Source organism: Chiloscyllium plagiosum, unplaced genomic scaffold (assembly GCF_037043375.1).
Source record: "Chiloscyllium plagiosum isolate Xiang-an unplaced genomic scaffold, Cpla_swu_hap1 HiC_scaffold_41, whole genome shotgun sequence".
NCBI lineage: Eukaryota > Metazoa > Chordata > Chondrichthyes > Orectolobiformes > Hemiscylliidae > Chiloscyllium > Chiloscyllium plagiosum.
The window spans coordinates 14340198-14350052 of NW_028270179.1; positions in this window are offsets into that span (position 1 = coordinate 14340198).

Consider the following 9855-nt stretch of genomic DNA (forward strand, 5'->3'; position numbering starts at 1 on the left):
GACTGACGTCAGATGTCGGTTTTTCTCCAAGAGCGTAGTAGTGGAACGTCCTGCCTGCAAACTTCGTAGAATCGCCATCATTGAGGGCATTTAAATTGTCGTTGGGTAAACCGATGGATAATCATGGAATTGGAGAGGTTAGCTAGGAGTCAGATTAGTTTCAAATGGCGGCTCAAAACCTAGATCCAAATGGCCTGGGCTATCGCAATCTACATTCTATGCATGTTCTGAAGCTCATGTCACATTCCTGATCCTTGTTATTAACTACGGGCAGACCGCACCAAGTAATGTGAAAACAAAGGTTATTCGGTTTTTCTCATATTCTCGACGAAAAGAACGGAACTCCGGTTCTTGTGATTGAGTGGGTTATATTTGAAATTCGTATTGAACTGAGCAGCGCGCGGCTCCACTCATTGAACTACTGGGAAAATGCACAACGTTTCAATGTATGGCAGGCTGTGTAAAGGCATTTGACAGCCTGAAAGCTGTGTTAATGACTGCCCCAGTATTAGCCAAACTTAATTAGACAAAACCATTCAAGAGGGATATCGATAAGTGCGATGTGAGTATTGGTGCTGTGCTCTCGCAGGAAGATGACGAGAAGTTTGAAATACCTGTCGATATTTCGCCAGGAAAGTGAAGATTTATCATCAGAAATATTCAACAATTGAGAAGGAGACCTTGAACTCGGTACTGGCGTTACAGCATTTTGACATTTATTTTGCCGGAAATGTTCCTGTGACAATTATATATAGCGATCAAAACTCATTAAAGGAGAAATTTTAGGAGAACAAAATGCAGATTATTTAAATGGACCTTATTTTGCAGCTATTTAGTTTGATAATTATACGTGGTAAGAAGAGACAGCGCAATTTGCGACGCATTATCGAGACTTGGATGAAAATATGGAGGTTTTCAGTGGCAGAAGTAAACAGCAGAAATATCATGTATATGTACTGTAGTATATTAACAAAGTAAGAATAATGGATTTAAAAGTGAATTCATCTTTGTGAACGGATTTTTAAGGGGAATATTGTGGGGAAGCTGTCACTTTCAAAGGTTATCTTGTCCTTTTTTTTTCAAAGACGTCGTGATAGCAGATGTCCCAAAATGTACAGATTAACAATGGCAGGGGAGAGGCCAATTCTCCGAGTCCCTTTTTCTCTCCACTTTACTTGTAAACGTGAGAAGCTGCTGTTGTGGTGAATGGTTCCACAATTCTGCAGATGATTCCTGCAAGACGTTTCAGTCGGAAATTTCGCCTGCCTGAAATAATCTGTGTTTGGATTTACCGTTTGGCAAGGGTGTGTTAACGTGATGTTACGTAAATTGGAAAAGCTCCTTAGTTAAGTTGGTTTTCTGGACAATTAACTTTCCAATAGTTAAGTTATTCTTAATTTCTTTTTCTTTTGTGCGTGTTTCACAGTTAGTGTTTGCATAATTTCTGTTGTGCTTACCAACGCGAGGTTTCACCTGTTGCATTTTACCTGGGATGGCAACATCACATCTGCATAAAACTAAGAAGTAAGGGTTTGGGTTATATGCTTAAAATATTTTGAGGGTGTCCTGGCCTTGACCATGACATTTACTTTTAGCAGGGACTATGAGTTTCTTCCCATTCAGATCTTACGCATCTACATCAAAAGGAAGTATTCTTATGCCAAGCCTTTGTGGCCGGCAGAAGAGGCAAATCCTGAACAAAATATCATTTTCGCATTTGGCTGCCATCAATATCAAAACAACGGGTTGATGTTTGGTTGTTCTTTCATTGGTGTGAATTAACAAGCTTGGGCATCCTGATGATAATCTTTTTAGAATTGCTGAACTACAGATTCATTCTGTTGCGTGTGGATTTACTGAAAAGTTAAAGTCACATCATGATATTCAGCCGGATTCGCTGTTTATGACATTTCGTAATAAGGTTGGAAAACTATTTAAAAGCTTCTTTCAACTGACCTTTGAATTTTGTCTGTGTCCCTGCATTAATGCACGCATTGGTGCATGAACTTAAGAGTTGTAGCATGTGCGTGCTTTACTTCAGAATAAATTTGGGGTCATTGGGATTGGAATGGATAGAGAAGCTACCGCCGAAAATTTGCACAAGGTGAAAATGTGCAGCGTACGTTAAACACAAAACAGAGTAAACAGAGTTTTGCCAAGATGGTAAAACGTTGGTCTTTCTCCTGCTCTCCATATCTCTGTCACATTTATTAATTTCATTGCTGTTCCAGCCGAGTCTCCTTCGGGTTCGACTAACGAATATGTCTAACATTCTGTACAGCAAAATAAGGACACCTGGGGTTTAAATATGAACAAAACTGTCAAGCAATCTCCATACAGACGGTGTATGATAGATCTCTGTTATGTTGCATTACCATCCTACGTTATTAATGATATTTAAGGTCTCATATACGAAGTGAAATGTCATGCTTTTCAAACAGCATAGCACACAGACTATTCCTATGACTATAGCCGCTACATTTTTCTGTTCAGAACATCTTTTTGTGCTCCCGGTGACAAATCATTAGGAACTGATCAAAGGTGAAAGCGACAGTCAATGATACAGTGCAGTTTCGAGATGCATAGATTAGGAGAATTATCACGTGACGACGCTGCGCAAGGTTTTGTGAACTAGCTGGAAAACAAATTGCCAGAAGCCTTTTTAAAATCACTGCAACGGTAATAACAAGGCAATCCATTGTCACCCTGGTACCGAGTGAGGCGTCCTGGGACACCAAATCTTCCTCGGGAAAGTGCCACTATGGTCACCAGTTTGGCTGTAAGGTACAGAGTTCGAGAGTATGTTTCTATGTATTAAATGGAGAGAGAGAGACTGAGAGAGAGAGACACCCACGGACGGACATTCTGAGATATAGAGAGACACAAATGTATGGGCAGACAGAGAAAGTGGAAAAAAAACAACTTTGACAGTTTGGCAAAAGGATGACATGGAATCTGTGTCAGTTATGTTGGATTCAACTGAGAAAATTAGTGTTTACCTATTTGAATCCGATGGTTCATTAACAAGAATGTCAATTACAAATAATAATTGAACCCAATATAAAATATTTGAGAAAATTTAAACTGAGATATTTTCTATGACATACTTATGTAAGCAATTCGACTGTGTTTTATAATCAAACAGAAGGAATTACGATGCTAAAATGGTAACAGGAAACATGTTGTGTCATATCTGAAAATAGTAAATAATGACAAAACCATGCATACAATAAACAATCCTCTTGATATGATACATCACTGGTCTTTTCTCCAAGTTAAAGCCAGAATTGTTGGCATTCACTTAACGTTGCATAAAGTTCAACATCATCCGCAGCTCATCAGCTTCTGTAACAAATGACATTGAATTGCACTACCAGTGTTAAGTTGCAATAAAACATGCAACTTTAGTGACAGACATATGCCATCTCAAAAACGATAACAGAGAAATTGGTTAAATATCTCACTTGATGAATCCTCAATTCCTGAACACATTCTACAAGGCAGAAGATATGCAATGCAATGCTTACTGATTGTAAAGAGTTCCAATAAAAATGTTTGACTGCATTTCCATATAAAGATATAGCTCATTTGACTGTCACTATTTCAATGAACATGCACACCCTCCAGCAGTAACAGAAATTACCGTTTGTCCATATCATCTACAAGGTGCACTCCAAAAATTCACAAAGAACCGTGAGATGGAACCGTTTTAACCCATAGCCACTACCTGAAAGAAGGGCAAAGGCCGGAGACCACTGGAACTAACAGCAGACAGCTTTTCACCACCCTGACTTGGAAGTATATTTTCTCTCCTTCAGTGCAGCCGTGTCACTACCCTGTAACTAATTCCCGAACTACATTTCCGTGTACTTGCATAAAGTGAACAGTAGTGGTTCAAAACGACAACTTTATCAACATCATCTGATGGGAATCTATGATTGGATGTTTGTGCTGAACCAGCCAATGGTACGTACTCCTGGAAAGTCTAGAACCCAAGTTTAGAAAGGAAAAATGGTCAAAAAGGAATCAGGTAAAAAGAATAAAGTGAACATGGGTGATAACAGGTCCTGAATAACTATCTGAGAGAACCAGCTTGTGAGTGTAAGAAAAGAAATCCTTGAAACTAGTAGGAAAACTATTGACTGCCATTGTTCACTGTCTCGGTGATTTATTTAAATTTAGATTTTAATGCATAAACAACAAAAGCATATTGTGGTACTATGACGCTTCACTGATTAAAGTTAGAAGTTTATGACCCTACTCAGAATATAATAAATACATAGCTATGTTCAAAACATCTGACTCAACATCAGTATTCCAAGCGTACACTATTCTCAGAGTAACAAGATACTAATATCGGCGCTTTACAGGAGCATGCATTTGCGAGAAGAATAGTGAATGGGTACCTCGTTACTTTTGAAGTAAGGATTGTGATGTACCTATTTATAGTTGATGCACACCACGAGAGACACGATTACTTCGAATTGTTGTTTCTATCTGGTACTGGCCTTATTAAAGATAAACGAGTTAATACAGCCATTTTCACGCTAAGAGTAACTAATGCAATAGATTGAGCTTAAACAGAAAAAAAACTCAGTATGTATCATAAAGTAGTTTCAGTGTTTAAACACGGAACAGGAAGAAATTATGCAAAATTAGCAGATTTAACACTTTGAAACTGTTATGACTTTAGGTAATAGTAACAAAAGACAGATTCCAGAAGGATTCCTAGTTTGACAGATCATATGTTTAAATTTGAACTTGGTTGTTGTGGTAGTGTTTAAATGAATGCAAACGAAATTTGGCAGCATCATAAAACGGGTGAACAGTGTTGTGGAGAAAAACATTCCATGTTCTAGATTAAAAAAAAACAGGAGACGCAGAAAATCCTTCACGAAATTAAATTTTAATCTCACAAAAGCAAAGTTGCGGGAGCCAGCAAAACGGCTTTCCTGGCTCCCCACAATTTCTTTATTTTTTCTCTCCTCCAGTTTATACAGTTTGTTGGTCCCGCGCTTTTTGGTTAACATTAACATAGCCAATCATGTTGGCTTGTTTTATCTTTAGAAAGCAATCATCGTTTGCCACTCTGGTTCCTTCCATCATTCTTAACCTACCACATTACAACACCATCAACTTCAGCATTCGCTCATCTCCCAGTTATTTTACTCACCTATCACAATGCCCTGCCAGTAATTGTTACTGGAACCCTGTGACATGATCGCGGGCATACATGGCAACACGAAGTTAACTACATCACTGCCATAATAACGTCCATAGCAGATATACTGAAATAATTGGCCACATTAGCCATAATGACATTGATATGAAAATCTGCATCAAAAATCTGGTAAATACGTCTAAAAAGAAGGAACCGACGGGTAATAATCTCAGCATTAGTCTCCATACTACGTGAAAATGAGGTTAGGACCTGAGACATAGTATATTGAATATATGTTTAATTTGGTGGCATGTGTGTTTGGGGCGGGGCAAGCTTAAGGAATGCAGATCATTGAGATATCGTCCAGAGAAGGTGGGACGTAGAATCATCGAATCATGAAATGTACAGCATGGAAACAGATCTTTCCGTCCAAACCGCCCATGCCACACAGATATTCTAAATTAATTTCGTCCCATTTGCAAGCACTTGCTCCATATCCCTCGAAACTCTTTCGATTCAGGCCTTCGTCTAGATGTCTTTTAAATGTTGTCATTTCATCAGCCTCCACCATTTCCCCTGGAAGCTAATTCTATACACACAGCAACCTTTGCGCCAAAAGGTTGACACGTAAGTCCCTTTCAAACAGAACACAGAAAATAGAATAATACAGCTCAGTACAGGACCTTTGGACCTTGATGTTGCACCGATCTGTGGAAACAATCTGAAGTCCCTTCATCACACACTATTCCATTTTCAATAATATGTTGATCCAATGACCATTTGAAAGCCCTTACATTTGGCGAGTGTTCTGTTGTCGTAGGCGGTGCGTTCCACTTCCATTATGCTCTCTGCGTAAATAAAATAGCTCAAACATCTCTCCCATAACTATCGACCATCAATTAAAAGCTATGTCCCCTCGTGTTCACCATCGCAATTCGAGGAAAATGGCTCTCATTGTCCTAACTATTTAACCCTCTGATTATCTTGTATGTTTCACGTCTCATCCTTCTTCTTCTCAATAAAACGGCATCAGGTGCCACAGCAATTTACTCCCAAGACCTTCCCTTCATACCAGAGAACATCCTCGTAAATCTCCTCTGAACCGTTTCCATCGCTTGCACGTCCTTCCTGCGGTGACCAGACCTCTACACCATAGTCTAAGTGCGGCTGCACTTAAGTTTAAGCAGAGTTGCAGCATGACGTCCTGGCTGCGAAACTCAAACCCTCGTTCAAATACGGCGAACGCACCATATGCCTAATTAACAGCCGTCTAAATCTGTGTTGCCATTTTCAGAGATCTATTTACATCGAAACCGAGATCGTTCAACTCATCTGCACTGCCAATATATCTTACCATTAGCTCAGTACTCTTTCTTCTTGTTACTCCTTCCAAAGTGAATCACCTCACATATTTCTGTTTGATATTTCCCCTCTGACAGTATTCCTGTGCCCTCTCGTTCTGAAGTCTCCCAAACCAGCGAAAGGGCTTTGTCTATTTACACAACCATACTCCATACGATTTTATTAATGATAACATAAGAAATGCCTCCTGCAATATCCCATCGACCTGAGACTACACTTTCAAGAAATTTAAAACATGCGCTCCAAATCCTCTTTGATCAGCAACGCTCCTCAGAACCTCACTGTTACGTTTATATGTCCTGTCCTGATTTACCTTTCTAAAATACAGCACTTCACAACTATATAATTGAAACTGCGCCTTTACGAGAAGGACTGATTGAAAGTAAACTGGATTGGCACGAAAATCCTGGGAGGGAAGTTTGATAGTTGCACTCGGGAGTGTTTAAGCTAGTGTGCTAGGGAGGGATAGGTCGGAATCAGAGTAGCAGGTCAGAAAGTACGAAGACTGCGTTAATGGTTCAAGAGCGTATCACAGCTGTTTTGCGGGAGATATCTTTTGAATGATTTTGCTGAGAGTCAATGTCATCAAACTCCCACTATTGAGGGAATAGTGACCATAATTCCCTAAGATTTCAAATTCTTGTGGAGAAGGACAACACTCGTCATCAGCTGTAGTTGTGAAATTAGGGGCAATGTTAACTATAATCGAATTAGGCAAGAATCAGATATTGTGTGTTGAGAATAGACAGTTGAAGTGTAAATCAACATCTGACTACCTGGACATCTTTACACATCAACGACTTCAAGTGTTGGACTGGCATGTTCCTGTGAAAACGATGGACAAGAATGGCATGACTCTGGGACCATGGATGACAGGTTTTCAAATTCATCAGATAACGGAGCATAACCAATGTGTGGGCAATCAAGAAAAACAGACCAGGTTTTGAAGAATATATCGAACCGAGGACCTGGAGGTTCGAGAGCAAAACGAGTCCATGAAATATCCTTGGCCAACAAAGATAAGGGACTCCTAAGGCAATTCATATGCCTGTAATGTTTAGGAGCAAGAAGCTAGCTGGGGAGACTAAGCTCACTTATGAATAAAGTAATGGGATGATGTGCCGAACCATAAGGAATGGGTGAGATCCTTAATGAGTACTTTGCATCAGTGTTCTCCAAAGAGGGGGACGTGAGGAATATTGAGATTAGGAAAAAGTGTGTGAATACTCTCAAACAGTTCAACATAGTGAAGGAGATAGTGTGGGTTGCAGATGCTCGAAAGTCAGACCTGATAAAATGTGGCGGTGAAATATGTGCAGCAGGTCAAGCAGCACAAGAGACGCGGGAGAATCGACGTCCTGGCTAGATCCTTCATCAGGCCTGGGAGCGCAAAGCAGGCAGAAAAATAAATAGAGGAAGTGGGATGGGGCTCGGGGAAAGATAGATAAATAGGCGATAGTTGGAATGGCGGTAGGTGGATGCATATAGAAGGTGAGGGAAAATGGACGGATTTGGCCTGGTCAAGGGAGCGGTGTGGAGATTATCGAGGGGATGTGGTAGCAGGGGAAGTCTATATGAGGGCATAAGGTTGTAAGCTCCAGAACTGGAAGGTGAGATGTTCTTCCACCAGTTTGCTTGTGCCCATATTTTGAATGAAGAAGAGACCCAGTATGGACATGTCATTGAGGGAGTGGGAGGGGGAGTTGACATAGCTATCCACCGGCATGTCGGGTTGATTGGAGCATTCCGACTGACGAGCTCAAGTCGTTCATCAACTTCACCCACACTGTTCACCCTGAATTCAAATTGACCTGAGCCATCTCTGACAACTCCATTCCTTTCCTGGAAATCTACTTCGACATTCTCGACAATAAACTTAGCACTGATATCAATTTCAAATTCACTGACTCCCACAGCTAACTCAACTGCACCTCCTCCAACCCTCCCTCTGAAAAGATGCAAACCTATTATCCCATTTCCTTCCGTCTCTTCTCTATGTGCTCTTTAGGTGATGATTCCACTCCAGGACATCCCAAGTGTCTTCATAATTCAAGGACCATAAATTCCCCTCCCTCGTGATCTATGATGCCCTAAACCGCATCGACTCCATCTACAACAACCCTGCATTCAAAACTACTACCACCAACACCCAACCACATTAAGGACAGAGTTCCGTTGGCCCCAATATTCAAGTAGATTTTAGATTAGATTCCCTACAGGATGGCAACAAGCCCTTTTGTTCAAATTATCCACACCAATCCTCCGAAGAGTAACCCACGCAGACACATTTCCCAACATTTACATCTGACACTTTGGATAATTTAGCATAGTCACCTGACTAGCACATGTTTGGATTGTGGGAGGAAACCGGAGCACTCGGAAGAAACTCACGCAGATGGGGGAGGATATGCAAACTCCACAGATAGTCGCCCGAGGCGGGAATCGAACGTGAGTGCTTGGTGCTGTGAGGCAGCAGTGCTAACCACTGAGCCACCGTTCTGCCCCAAAAAACGAATCTCCAAATCTCACACAACAACCTCCGCCACTTTTGCCACCTGCAGTGTGACACCACCACTGAAGTAAATTTGCTTCCCCACACCTATCTGCTCACCATTCCCTCATTCGGTCCATAAACCTACCAACCACTCCTCCACACCTGGCAGTTTTGCTTGCGGTAGCAGGAAATGCACAATCTGCTATCACACCTCCCTTCTGACCTCTGCCCAAAGCCGCAAAGCATCATTCCAAGTCCATCCAAATTTTATCTGCCTTTCCTTGAACTTTATTTACTGCATACTTTGCTCCCAATGTGGCCTCACATACATCGAACAGAGGAGTGCAAACTGGGGGATCAGTTCAGCAAACTTCATTGTTTCGCAAGCTTGAATCAACCCCAACTCCTGGTTGCCAGGCAGTTCTACAGCTTCTTCCACTCCTGCCATGATATGTTCATGCTTTGTCTCCTCCACCGTCAAAACAAGGCAACACGCAAACTGGAAGCAGAAAACCTCATCTTCCATCTTGGGAGCTTACAACTTTATGGACTCAACATGGATGTCACCAGCTTCCAAATCTCCCCAACTCGAACCTCATCCCAGGCGCCCCCCTCTGACAACCCCGCTCACTTGACCTGACTTACCCTGGACATATCCTTTCTCTCTATAAGTTCCACCCTTCCCACTGATATCGATGGTGCATCCAAATATAGCCACCCCACCTCCCGTTCCACCAGTCCAAACATTGTTTGTTTCTAAGCCCCGTTCCCCTTCCCACTCATGATGGACGTTTCTGCCCGAAACGTCGACTCCCCTGCTTCTCTTATACTACTTGAC